At 37.8% G+C, this 14,993-nt stretch overlaps 1 protein-coding gene across 1 annotated transcript in view; it reads left to right on the top strand.

Annotated features, from left to right (window-relative positions):
* The window catches only part of Zbtb20 (zinc finger and BTB domain containing 20), a 739,030-nt gene that overhangs the window by 109,994 nt on the left and 614,043 nt on the right, over positions 1 to 14,993 (top strand). Inside the window, 1 exon segment of the mRNA NM_001105880.2 lies at positions 8,791 to 8,840. The gene's annotated coding sequence lies outside the window, so the exon portion shown is untranslated.

The raw sequence follows: 14,993 nt of genomic DNA, 5'->3' as shown, positions 1-14,993 counted from the left end.
TCGTAACTTGGCAAAAGTTCTGTGAGAAGAGGGAACTACAGTTCTGAAAATATCATCATATTGGCTGTGGGCAAACCTGTGGGATATTTTCTTAATTAGTCATGGATGTTGGAAGGCCCAGCCCCATTGCAGGTGTTACCCTTGGGCAGGTGGTCCTGGGAGAACCTGTAGAGAAAACAGGTTAGCAAATAGCTTCTTTTAAGCTTGTGATGTTTTATCATAACAGTTGAAACCCTGACTCTTTGTTTGTTTGTTTGTTTATTTATTATAGTATTTAACAAGAAAGTTAGGACTGTTAGTGGGACAGACTCAGGTGGCTAACAATCATTACAAAGCCCACAGTCTCAAGTAATGTCAACTTTATAGAGGCAACACACACACACACACACACACACACACACACACACACACACATTGTAAGAAGATAGGATGGTATATGGAAAATGGTGTGTTTAGATCAACACTGTTAGAAGTACAAGGATGAGGCTCTACATTAGTAGAAAGAAAAAGTCAAAAGCAGAGAGCAAAACTAGGTCTGGTTAAGAGTCCCTGTTGTACATTTCTAGGGAAAGAGACTATAAAGAGAAGGAATTTCAGAAATGGTAGAAGACGGAAAACTGGGGCCATGAAAAGGAAATTAATTTTGAACCAGAAAATGTTCAGAGGGTTTTTTTTAACATAAAAATATAGGAAACAATTAAGCCTTAAAACATATGCATGGAAAATTAATTAGTTTAATTCAACACATTACCTATAGTTTCATCTCAGTCACATTTTGGATTCTTGGAGGGAGGGCGGTAATAGGGAGAGGATGGGGAGGGGAACACCCATATAGAAAGGGAGGGGGAGGGGCTAGGGGAATGGCATTTGAAATGTAAATAGGAAATATCCAATTTAATAAAGATGGAAAAATATGAAATTCTTATTCTTTAAGTACTTCCTGATGCCTCCTTGCTGGATATAGAAGAACCCACTTCCTTTATCAGGGATCTTCGTTACGTTGTCATATGTCGGTTCATTCACTTGCTTTCCATAGATCCTTTTTGCTCTTACGTGTCTTGTTTTTTAGAGTTTTGCATGCTCTGTTCCATTTTCCCCTTATATATTTGTGGCTTGCTGGTATCTGCTTGTTTGCATTTATATGTAGTGAGAAATGCAATTAATGCAATTCAAAGTGGATTGAATTTTATGGGTAGATCCTCTAAACCTTAAGGATGTGATTTATTTATTTTTGGTATCAGCCTCTGCTCTTTAGGGATCTACTCAATATATAAAGGCTAATACACTCGAGACAAAATATGTGTTAAGGATTGGTTGTTCTCTGGGAGCAGTCTGTCAGGGTGCAGCATATGCCAAGGAAGTACTCACATTTGGACGCTCTGACCCCTGATACAACTTGCCTGCTTTCAGTAACCATGCTTTGAACTTTAATATTTTATTTTATCTTATTGATACTATGTAAGGCTAGAAAAATGGAAAAATCCTATACACTGTACATTTCTTCAGACAAATTAATAATGGCAGGTAACTTTCATTATAAGATTGTGCATTCATTTTATTCCTTGACTAGTCTTTAGGATGTACATCATTTGATAATCTGCCCCTTCAGAACAATTTCCAGAAAGGATATTATGTGGTCAGTTTTATTGTCTGCTTCCACAGTTATTGATATGGTATCTTCTTTTTCCATCTGGAGCACTATGACAAATTTATAATGGTATACAACCGTCAGGGTCAAATATGGTACCAGCTTGGTAACAATTTACAATGCCCCTAATGAATTTACCTGGGAAACTGCTATGAGTTCTTCTTCCATTGTTAGTATAGAGGTAAACTTTTGTTAAATCCAAAAGAAGTCTGCAGAGAACATTAACTCATTCATGTGGTGTAATATATGGCCCATAAGAGTGAACTTCACAATCACACTAGGTAAGAACCCTGATAGAGGAATGTCTTTTAGCCGATTGTCTACCCTCTTAGCTCTGTTTACCCCAATCAAGTGGGAGTGATGATACTTGCTCCCTCTAGAGGGTTTGTGAGTCTGAAAGAAGTAAAAGTACTTGCACAGAGCCTAAAGAAGGGACAGCTAATACGTTTTCTGTCATCATTTAATTTTTGGATTTACCAGAACACAGTTTTATGATTACATGCACTTTTGTCTTGAAAAACATGTCTTTGGTTTTTATTTCTTTTCTCTTATAACTCCCCACCCCAAATGATTAAGTAAGATATGCTGTGAAGGCAATGTAAGTGTTTGGAGTAAATAGTAACCATGCCAGCCCCAATTACCAAAGCAGAGGTGGCAACAGAGTATCTCAGACTTCAATAGAATGGATCACAAGAAAACTTTAAAAATTTTTTACTTCCAGTATAAGTAGACAGCTTAACCATCTTCCTAGGAAATCAGTGTTCTCTGTGTGCAGAAGCAGCCATTCTTCAGTCTGTTCACTCACTGATCTGGCATTGCCAAGGAAAGTGGTGATTTTATGTAATTTTGTCTACTAATTTTTATTTTTCATTTATTACAGTTTCAATGTTGTTTTAACATTTTCTCATTTTATAATCTTTCTCACAGCTTGTTTTGAAATGAGTGCTTTATAAATGATTGTTTCCAAACCCTTCTCAATCAGTTTAATGTAACTTTAACACTAAATACTTGTATTCATTTTGCTCAACGCTTGTGAAATAAATTATATGAAAGATTAGGGATAGCCACAGGACAAGGAATTTTAGTAATGTTTGAAATCTGAAAACTGCCTTCTACTCTTAAGTACTTATGAAAATATTTAAGCATATTTGATACATTTAAGTTTGTATTATTAAAATGACTTAAATATTTTTAAATAATTATTCTTTGGGTTCTTAGAAAGGGCACATACTCTAAATTCACAAATTTCTTTGAAGGCAATTAAATAAATAATTCAGAAGTGTATTCTGTTTACCTGTTAATAATTAAGCAGGTTAGTCTGTGTACTCTTTATAGTCATTGAGATTTAATTTATTTATTTGTTGGTATGTTGGTTTTTAAGAATTTATTTAAGGACTTCTGCTATTGGAGAATAAAAACAAACAGAGCAGTGCTGCACAGTGCAGCAAAAGGAGCTTTTAAGAGACAAGGAGGAAAGAATGAAAGTCAGTTGGATTTGAGGGTTTGAAAACAGTGGTATATAAATAATCCTTTGAACTTTGTCCCTCTATGTCGAAAATGTATGGTGCCTGATAGTGAGTTCAATTGGCTCAAAGCAATGGCTTTGGTATTGTCATAGAAGTCTCTCCCAGTGGATTTGTTATGATTTCTATACCCTTGCTACAGGGCTCAGCTGGACCGCTACTGTGAAAAAATTCTTCAAGTCAACTATATGACTTATTCCATTTCTGTGGTATTGTACATTAATATTTAAAACCAAAATGATTGCCTCCATCTAAGAGCCCATCATTATGGGAAACTATAACTCCATTTGACTTTAAATTTTTTCTGTGTCCTAAAAATTTTAGACTTTTATACTTCAATATAAACCATACTAATAATCATAATCATGTCCAACTTTCTCCTCCCAATCTCTGTCCTTGTCCTTGCTTGTAAATATCAGTTTTATTTACTCAGATGAAAGGATGAGAACCATACCCAAAACCATACTATGCTTTACAAATGCATAGTTTGGGCTGAGCTTAGAGAGTTTCTGTCTACTATCCCTAGGCCTAGGCCTGAAAGCGGCCTCTAGCTTCCATACAACTAATCTTCTACCTTCCTGCTGCTGTCAACAAGCCTAGGCTTAGAATGTTTCACCTGTCAGACTTCCTGCTGAATACATTCACTTTTTCTAGCTCTTTCTGAACGTTGGCTAGCTGAATCAACTTAGCTGTTGTGTCTCAAACTTTGCTCTAAACTGACTGATTGAATTTGGCTTCTTTTGTCTTCTGACTGAATTGCTCTGCCAGGAAAGGCTGCCTATAAGCTCCAGAGACTGAACCATTCTGAACTCAACTGAACCAAAATGAACTCCTCTCTCTCCCTGTCTCTTCCCTTTAAGTAGTGATTGGGTCTTGTCTTGAGAGTTAGGTATATCCTATCTCTGGCCTATTATGTCAAGTCTTTCTATGATTTATTACTTTCCTGCTCAGGTAGATTAATGTTTGATGTTTATTTGAGATTTAAGGAGTGTACTAAAGACCAGCCAGAGGGATTAAAGGTTTGTATTTAGTCAGAGGGATTAAAGGTGTGTGTCTGCATTCCAGCTGGATATTCGACCTTGCCAGAGCAGTCATGATGCTGGTTTAAAATTGTTCTAGATTTGCCCACAAATCCATCTCAAATTCATGTTCTCTTCTGTAATTCTTATCCCCCATCCCTACAGACACCCCTCTACTCAATTAATTTCAATTAATTTTTAACTGTATGCACATGACTGTAGGCTGGACACTTAGGCATAGACAACCTGTTAGAGAGGTTGTCCCTGAAGAAAACTGACTCTCCTTCCTATGGTAGTCATAGAGTTCCTAGCATGCTTGTAGCTCCTGGGGTAAGTCTTGTGCACTGTGAACCTTTTCCTAATCTATGCTGGGCCATTGATTGGTGTATTCCTCTGCGGTCTGAGTAGGCAACTATAGCCACTAAGAGTTCCAGAAGACAAGATTTTCATCAGTCTTCTTGGCTCTCTGCCTCTTACAATTCATCTGCCCGCTTTCAGTGCTCCCTCAGCCTTGGGTCGGGTGTAGGAGTTATGCTATAGATCTCATTTGAGGGAGCACACTCCTCAGCCACTCATTCTCTGCACTTTCCCCAACTGTGATTCTCTGTAATTGCCTCTGTCTACTAAAAAGAAAAAGGAAAGAGGCTTCTTTGATGTGGTTAGGCGCTGTACCAGATGTACTGGCATGATAAGTATTGAAAAGCATTTTTTTTTGATCTGATGTGCAAAATTGACACATTTTGTTTCCATACCACTGTATGCCTAAAAGTCTGTGGTGGATTTGCCCTGGAGTATGGAGAATTTGCTTCTCATATCTTTGGAGATACTGTCTGGTGTCAATATGCTGTAATGGCCATGTGCTACTGATGCTGTTCTCATACCCTGCTTTTCGGTCTTTGTGAAAACCTGCTTCATTCTATATGTGTTTGCCATGGAACTCAGATATTTATTCCATTGAAATTTGGATTTTATATCTATCCATCTCTTGTCTAATTGTTTAAGACTGTTTCTAAGTTTAGTGGCACTGGACTGTAATCTAGGATACCTCTGAGTAAGGCAAAAGTACCTGAGTTCAAGGCCTGCCTGGGCAGTTTAGTGGCACTCTGTCTGACAACAAAAGTAAAATAAAGGGTGGGCTGTAGCTTAGTGGTAGCTTATGTGTGGGTCCCTAAGTTGAGTTCCCAGTGCAGCAAACAAACAATTCACAGCAAAAGCCCTGGGCTGCTCATGATAGATAATTGTAGATTTAGTTCAATAAAGATGTTTCTAAGAAAAAATATTTGCTCTAAGCAAGCCTGTGGTGGTGCTGTGACTACTTAAACGAAGTAGACATTGTACAGCAGCCCTTGTGCTCGAGAAAATTGTGTTTATCAGATAAAGGTAGATATAGTATTTAAATGAACAGGATACTAGCTTAATATTGACAATTTCATTTTATCTTTTCTGATTAACTCTTACTATTTGGATTCCTGACTTCCTTGCCCTAGCCATTTTTTTTTTTTACTTTTTAACTTTTTTATAAGTCTTGGGAAGATTAATTATTATATAATACTGGTTAGATTGACTCAGGCGTATGAAATGTGGTGACTTTTTTATATACTCATAGTCTGTTTATGTTTTCTAATTAATTAAGTGATAATAGTTGTCTTCTTTTCAGTTCTGTAAATGTTTATGGAGTTCTTGTTAGACACTATTTAAAGAATTTCAGAGAAGATAAAAATGAATACATTCGACAGGCTTATCTACTGAAGAAATCCGCAATTGATAAAAATAGCAATATAAAAATAATAGCTAATGAGCAGCCAGCCTGCTGTGTGCTAGTCATAGTATTAAGGAGGATAATGTTTGCCATGACTCAATCTGGCAGCAGCCAGGCTACTCTGAGATATATGTTTTTACTCCTTTTCTTAACCATCTAGGTTTTTCCCTATTATAACCCTTTTTAAGAAACTTCTTTTCCAAACCTGTGAAAATAGAGTTCATGTAGCTCTCAGCGTTGCTTCCTTGAGATGTTCTTTTTGACTGTCATAAATCTAATATTTTGCTTGCATATTTATTATTTGAAATAAGTATTACTGGTAAACTTTCAATTGTAGGAGTTTAGGGTTGCCAAAGGGAAACGCTTAAATTAGTATATAATTCTTCAGGCCCTATATGTCTTATTTGTATTTAGATATAGATATGAATGGTTCGTACATTGGTCAGGTTGCTCACTCTTTTATTTAGTAAATGCAGTGATCATCTAGCATCCAGCAGATACCATTTATGGTGTATGAAGAAGATAGTGGCCCTATCTTATTCTAATGAGGGTGAGAAATAGTAACTAGTAAATAAAACTTACTCTTATAGCATATCACATAGTAGCCAACATAATTTTCCGCAAGGTCATTTCTGGATCATTTTGCAATCTAATCCCTGACCCCATAGGCTTCTGTCCTCATCATCCTCTGTTCGTATTATGACTGGTTCTCATCTTATCCTGCATCTGGTCTGCAGTGTTTCCTAAGGCTGCTGCTGTAGAGGGATTGTGACATTGCTCATGTTCCCTGAAAGTAATGACATCGTTGTTTTCCTTTGCTTGACTCCATTTATATGTTAGTACAGCCAGGACTTGGGTATCTTGTATTTTGCTGGTGTTATTTATTGTTCCATTCTTTGTATCTGTTTGCAATAATGTTACATATGCATATTAAAGATCCAGCCAATTCCAATCTTAAGAGTTTTATAAAAGGAGTCTTCATTGTAGATATACTGGCTTATAGGATTAGCTTATGTTTATGTAATGCATTTCCATCAGCAAAACTGCTTTTGAGACTTGAAATGACTGAGTCTCTGTGGAGATTATTAGTAAATATGACATCAAGGTCATCATAGAAATTTCATAGTAAATTTAGAAAGATCGCTTTCCAAGGACATAATTTTAATTGGAGAATTGCTTGTGGCTAAATTTTCTTATTATGAAACATAGCATATTGTTTTCAAAAGCCCCTCAACATCCTGCTTGCTTTAGCTCCAGTCTCTGCTTTCAGTCTATATTATCAATATGCATGTGGTTAGAAAGGCATCTAGAAGTGTCTTCTTCAGGTGCTTTGGAGATGGCTCCAGAGGTAAGAGTACATGATATGCAAGCATGTAGGCCCAATCAGATCTCTGGCAACACATGAAAAGCTAGCTACAGCCATTGACTACTGTAACCCTCAGCTCTGTGCAGGCTAGAGACGAGATTAAACTTTCTGGCCATCATCCTAACTCTAAATTTATGAGAGACTGTCTCAAGGAAATAAATCAGAAGGTGATAGAGTAGGACATCTGATGTTCTCTGATCTCTGCACATGTGTGTACATGGCACACATATATTACAAACAAAAATTTCACACAGGTAAATAAATAGATTTTTCCCATGTGGTGAGGTTTAACAAGAGAAGAATAGAAGAGGGGAGAAGTAGAGGCCGGCCATGAGCACATGGAAGGAATGGGGAGGGGAATGGGGAGAGAAGGGACAAATGGGAAGAGGGGAAGAGCAGGGAAGAGAAGAGAAGAAAGAGCAAAAAGAGCAGAAGAGACTTTTTAAAGGAAACAAGACATCCATTTGTATGTCTATTCCTGTCCTTGTCTTAGGCCTGATGGGAAGCTCCATTGGCCACGTTGTCTTTGCTACTTCCTGTCTTTCCACTCATTTAATTTTTCTTTTCTTTTAATTATCTGTGATTATGCAAACATTTTTATCCTCATTGACCATTTTAATGATATCTCGATATTATCCTTATATACTAGTTAACTCACCGTCACTTGTCAATCTGTCATATATTACAAATATTCACAAATTCTGCTTATACTAATATACGGGGCTCGAAGGATGGTTCAATTGGTAAAGTGCTTGATGTACAAGTGGAGGGACTAGAGTTTGTTCTGTAGCATAAATGCAAAAATCCAGATGTGGTATATCCTTGTAATCTCAGTGTTGGGGATGCAAAAGAGTGTACCTTGCTGGCCCGCCATGCTATATTAATTGGTGAGCTTCAGGCCAATAAGAGACCTTGTCTCAAAGGAGGATGACATAAATGTCATCATAGGGATTATATAGCAAATTTAGAAAGATCGATTTCCAAAGACACAATTTTAATTGTAGAATTGCTTTTGGCTAAATTTTTTTTTATTGTAATACATAGCATATTGTTTACAAAAGCCCCTCAACATCCTGGTCAGAAATGGTGGCATTTCTGAGGATGATACCAAAAGTTGTCTTCTTGCTTACAGACAAATGTGTTCATGTGTGCACATTTGAAGACCTACCTGCACACCCGTTCAAAATATTAAAATTTAAAACTTATTGTTACTATAATTTTAGAAAGTTCCTATTGACTCTGCCCTGTACTTTTCAGATATGTACACATAGTGCTTTGCGTTGAATGTGACATGTTTTACTGAGAATCTGTACTAGATGTTTTCAGTTGATTATGTTTTCTTATTTTTTTAAAACTAGAAATATTAGAATTCATGAAGTCACCTACATTCTTCTCAAAGCTAATCATGAAGACCTTAATGTAAATGCAAATGGTTTCTTGAATGATTACTAATTTTAAGTATTTATTTTTTATAGATAAATGAATGGAGTGTTTGAATTGCCCTTTGCAACTCTGAAGACTGAAGGTAATAGTCAGTGATGTTTTTCCATGGGTTTTATCTTCTTGGACATGCTTTATTATTTTCAAGGCCATGGATTTACTACATAAACTTTTTCTTGATTGCCCTTTAACAATATCTACCTCAAAATAATATATAATTATAAGTGAAACAAAAACCTCCTGCCATCTCACAATATTTAATCATACTTTGTTGCTATTTAATCCTACTTTCTCTACATAGAAATGTTTTATGCTTCTCGTTTTTATTAGTTTGAATTCTTCTTATTGTAAACCTTGCCCTTTCTCTAAGTAGGCATATTGACTCAAAATCAGAAAGTACCAATATATTTGTGCTCAGGAATAGCTTTATAACTTATGATAGGAGAGAGATAAAAATGCTTTCATTGGAAACATCCAAACTGTTCAGATGACATTTAACAGCTTCAGATACACAAGTCCAGAATTGCAGGCAAGAAGTTACAATAGACTTGTATTGCTGCATTGTGTATAAAGAGCTTGTAGGGCTTGAGAGAAGCTTCTTAGACAAGAGGGGGCTGTAATTACTTTGCTTCTTACATGCATGGTTAGATCTTCCAGAGAGAATAACATGCTAGGGTAATTTATTATAGAGGAGTAAATCACAGATTACATAGAGGGGGTTGGGGTAGTGTGATCCAACCATCAGTTTGTGAATACATACACTTAAGCATGTGTGATAGCTTGTTTTTAATTTCTTTACACCAGTGCACACCTCAAACGTTTCGTTTAGCAGTGGGATATGCAAATTGTTCCAAATGCAGCAGCAGTACGTTCACCTGAATGTCAAAACTGTCAGACAGCTTTAAATCAAATCTTTATAACATTTTTAAAAACCAACCAGCCCCAAGATTGAGACACCAAACTCTGAAAAAACTTGTCTCCCTTACTTCCAAAAAGCTCCTGTATGTCAACTAGTAATGTCAGAGTTCTAATTCACCTGCTTTCTAATTTTAACCTTTTAAGGATTTTATTTTATTTGGCTTAATTACGATATTTTCTACAAATTAATGATAAATGCCTTGATTAATAAAACCAAATGTCAGAGAAAATGACAACTTGATGAAAAATTAATACTAGGCAATATTATAAGGTACCGAGGTACTAAAGATGTATCCTTGAGGCTGGTATTTCATCGTCTCTTTCTTCAAGGTAGGTTACCAGAATTTTCTTTGTAGGTTTTCACTACTACATGTATAGGTGCATTAATAATATAATTTCAGCTGTTTTTATTTTTAGTTATTATAAGTAGAAATATATTCCTAAGTTATCTCTTGTATTACTGCATCATTCATTTTTATTTTACAGAATCAAAATAGTAGGATATAGTAGGATAGTGATAGAAGTTAGTACACTGAGAATTTAGCTAGTTGTGTGTGCACGCACGTTGTGTGTGTGTGTGTGTGTGTGTGTGTGTGTGTGCATGCGTGTACATGTGTGTGTGTGTACTGTCTTTCTGTTGCAGAAAGTCTCATGGTATAAAATTCCTCCTTTTTACCATTTGTTTAGTTGTCACCATTTTGTCCACCAGTTCACCTAGACTGGCTGGCCAGGGAGCTCCAGGATCCATCTGTCCCTGTCGCCCAGTACTTGGGCTGCATTGCCTGCCCCATGCCTACCTTTTGCATGGTTGCAGGGGATCTGTACTCAGTTACTTATGAGTGCATAAGAAACATCTTACTAGCTAAAGCATTTCTCTAGAACATAAGGATTTGGTTTTTAAAGCATTTTTTAAAAGTTTTTTATGGAACTTAATAAATGTAAATGGCTCTGATTTGCTTTTTCCTTATAAACTGCTTACTAGCTTAGAACCACTGGAATGATCACTGATTATTCTTTAGTGATAGTCATAGGGCTGCAAGTTAAAAATGGGCCATGTAATTTTCATTTGAAAGTTTTTGCTTTACTTTACAAATTTTTCATACTAATACATATTGTGTACTGAATTACACAATATTTCCCCATCTTTCACACTGTTCTGCCTTCTCATTTCTTACTTGGTCCATTGGTCTCCTTTATCACCCTAGGCAGATTTACTTTCACTGTGTCATAGGTGCACCCTTGGTTCTATGTTTCTCTATGAACATATGAAATAAGGCATATAGACAATAAGAAAGATGGTGTCAGCCAGAATACAGCAAACACAGAGGCGAATGCCAGCAGCAAACCACTGAACTGAGAATAGGACCCCCGTTGAAGGAATCAGAGAAAGAACTGGAAGAGCTTGAAGGGGCTCGAGACCCCATATGTACAACAATGCCAAGCAACCAGAGCTTCCAGGGACTAAGCCACTACCTAAAGACTATACATGGACTGACCCTGGACTCTGACCTCATAGGTAGCAATGAATATCCTAGTAAGATCACCAGTGGAAGGGGAAGCCCTGGGTCCTGCTAAGACTGAACCCCCAGTGAAGTAGACTGTTGGGGGGAGGGCGGCAATGGGGGGAGGATAGGGAGGGGAACACCGATAAGTAAGGGGAGGGGAGAGGGGGATGTTTGCACGGAAACCGGGAAAGGGAATAACACTCGAAATGTATATAAGAAATACTCAAGTTAATAAAAAAAATTTAAATTTACATAAATAAAAAAAAAGAAAGATGGTGTCTGAGACAGACTTATTTCCCCTACTATCATCTCCATTTGCCTTAATGTTCCTACAGACATCAGGATTTTTGCACTGTTTCCATGTATTTCTCTATTTTCATAAGCTTAGGATTTTATTCTGACCACTTAGACATTTGTGAAGTGTTAGTAGCAATGGTACTGTGCAGCATTAATGCCTATGCTGTAATTGCATATTGACACTTCACAGATTAAACTGCAAAGCAAATAAAGGAGCGCACAGCCACCGCTCCTGTGTTGTGCTTTGATTGATTGATTGGGATACAAAGAACCATGTAATGCACTGTTGGTGAAATGGACACACTTTCGCCATCTGTTCATGGAGTGACATTCTGGTCACACCTATCAACAGAAACGTTTGCCAGCTAAAGGTAGACTCACTTCTATGTGCAATGGAGACTGTATTTTTATTCTGGTGTTCTAAGCATCTTGTTTTGTGTATTAGGGTAAGTAGAGGTAAGTGCTAGTTGGCAATTTGCAAACATGGTGTGTGCCAGTCCCAAAGGAAAGTGTTCTTCAGTGCGGCTTTCCTGGAATATTTGCGTTTAGAAATGGATTTTGTTTGAAACTTCCCTTAGTTGGCTCCATGTTTTACTGTTTTTATGTAGTATTTGATTCCAGGCATCAGTCTGTACTGGCAAAGCTGTTTCATGGTAGTGGCCACCAAAGATGTTGCCATCAGTGTTACATCCTGTCATATCTCATTGTTCTGTCAGCTAGTCAGTCACTTCTGTGTAACATCTGAGCCATCTACTTTCCCCAGGATGGTTTGTTCTATTGTAGCTCAAGGCTCCTATAATGTGTCACCTCTGTACCTGCATGTGTCTGTAAGCAAATCCATTAGTGCATATATCATTAACTCACAGACACCCTGGGTCTCTGACAATTCTTTTTTTTATTTTTATTTTTTATTAACTTGAGTATTTCTTATATACATTTCGAGTGTTATTCCCTTTCCCGGTTTCCAGGCAAACATCCCCCTCCCCCCTCCCCTTCCTTACGGGTGTTCCCCTCCCCACCCTCCCCCCATTGCCACCCTCCCCCCAACAGTCTAGTTCACTGGGGGTTCAGTCTTAGCAGGACCCAGGGCTTCCCCTTCCACTGGTGCTCTTACTAGGATATTCATTGCTACCTATGAGGTTGGAGTCCAGGGTCAGTCCATGTATAGTCTTTAGGTAGTGGCTTAGTCCCTGGAAGCTCTGGTTGCTTGGCATTGTTGTACATATGGGGTCTCGAGCCCCTTCAAGCTCTTCCAGTTCTTTCTCTGATTCCTTCAACGGGGGTCCTATTCTCAGTTAAGTGGTTTGCTGCTGGCATTCGCCTCTGTATTTGAGGTATTCTGGCTGTGTCTCTCAGGAGCGATCTACATCCGGCTCCTGTCAGTCTGCACTTCTTTGCTTCATCCATCTTGTCTAATTGGGTGGCTGTATAAGTATGGGCCACATGTGGGGCAGGCTCTGAATAGGTGTTCCTTCAGTCTCTGTTTTAATCTTTGCCTCTCTCTTCCCTGCCAAGGGTATTCTTGTTCCCCTTTTAAAGAAGGAGTGAAGCATTCACATTTTGATCATACGTCTTGAGTTTCATTTTTCTAGGCATCTAGGGTAATTCAAGCATTTGGGCTAATAGCCACTTATCAATGAGTGCATACCATGTATGTCTTTCTGTGATTGGGTTAGCTCACTCAGGATGATATTTTCCAGTTCCAACCATTTGCCTACGAATTTCATAAAGTCATTGTTTTTGATAGCTGAGTAATATTCCATTGTGTAGATGTACCACATTTTCTGTATCCATTCCTCTGTTGAAGGGCATCTGGGTTCTTTCCAGCTTCTGGCTATTATAAATAAGGCTGCGATGAACATAGTAGAGCACGTGTCTTTTTTATATGTTGGGGCATCTTTTGGCTATATGCCCAAGAAAGGTATAGCTGGATCCTCAGGCAGTTCAATGTCCAATTTTCTGAGGAACCTCCAGACTGATTTCCAGAATGGTTGTACCAGTCTGCAATCCCACCAACAATGGAGGAGTGTTCCTCTTTCTCCACATCCTCGCCAGTATCTGCTGTCACCTGAGTTTTTGATCTTAGCCATTCTCACTGGTGTGAGGTGAAATCTCAGGGTTGTTTTGATTTGCATTTCCCTTATGACTAAAGATGTTGAACATTTCTTTAGGTGTTTCTCAGCCATTCGGCATTCCTCAGCTGTGAATTGTTTGTTTAGCTCTGAACCCCATTTTTTAATAGGGTTATTTGTCTCCCTGCGGTCTAACTTCTTGAGTTCTTTGTATATTTTGGATATAAGGCCTCTATCTGTTGTAGGATTGGTAAAGATCTTTTCCCGATCTGTTGGTTGCTGTTTTGTCCTAACCACAGTGTCCTTTGCCTTACAGAAGCTTTGCAGTTTTATGAGATCCCATTTGTCGATTCTTGATCTTAGAGCATAAGCCATTGGTGTTTTGTTCAGAAAATTTTTTCCAGTGCCCATGTGTTCCAGATGCTTCCCTAGTTTTTCTTCTATTAGTTTGAGTGTGTCTGGTTTGATGTGGAGGTCCTTGATCCACTTGGACTTAAGTTTTGTTCAGGGTGATAAGCATGGATCGATCTGCATTCTTCTACATGTTGACCTCCAGTTGAACCAGCACCATTTGCTGAAAATGCTATATTTTTTCCATTGGATGGTTTTGGCTCCTTTGTCAAAAATCAAGTGTAGGTGTGTGGGTTTATTTCTGGGTCTTCAATTCTATTCCATTGGTCTATCTGTCTGTCTCTATACCAATACCATGCAGTTTTTATCACTATTGCTCTGAATACTGCTTGAGTTCAGGGATAATGATTCCCCCTGAAGTCCTTTTATTGTTGAGGATAGTTTTAGCTATCCTGGGTTTTTTGTTATTCCAGATGAATTTGCAAATTGTTCTGTCTAACCCTTTGAAGAATTGGATTGGTATTTTGATGGGGATTGCATTGAATCTGTAGATTGCTTTTGGTAAAATGGCCATTTTTACTATATTAATCCTGCCAATCCATGAGCATGGGAGATCTTTCCATCTTCTGAGATCTTCTTCAATTTCTTTCCTCAGTGTCTTGAAGTTCTTATTGTACAAATCTTTTACTTGCTTGGTTAAATTCACACCGAGGTACTTTATATTATTTGGGTCTATTATGAAGGGGGTCGTTTCCCTAATTTCTTTTTGGCTTGTTTCTCTTTTGTGTAGAGGAAGGCTACTGATTTATTTGAGTTAATTTTATACCCAGCCACTTTGCTGAAGTTGTTTATCAGCTTTAGTAGTTCTCTGGTGGAACTTTTGGGATCACTTAAATATACTACCATATCATCTGCAAATAGTGATATTTTGACTTCTTCTTTTCCGATCTGTATCCCCTTGATCTCCTTTTGTTGTCTGATTGCTCTGGCTAGAACTACAAGAACTACATTGAATAAGTAGGGAGAGAGTGGGCAGCCTTGTCTAGTCCCTGATTTTAGTGGGATTGCTTCAGGTTTCTCTCCATTTAGTTTAAT

The sequence above is a fragment of the Rattus norvegicus genome, chromosome 11 (assembly GCF_036323735.1).
Source record: "Rattus norvegicus strain BN/NHsdMcwi chromosome 11, GRCr8, whole genome shotgun sequence".
Classification (NCBI taxonomy): domain Eukaryota; kingdom Metazoa; phylum Chordata; class Mammalia; order Rodentia; family Muridae; genus Rattus; species Rattus norvegicus.
The sequence above is the reverse complement of the archived record's forward strand: the minus strand, read 5'-3'. Positions and strand labels throughout refer to the sequence as shown.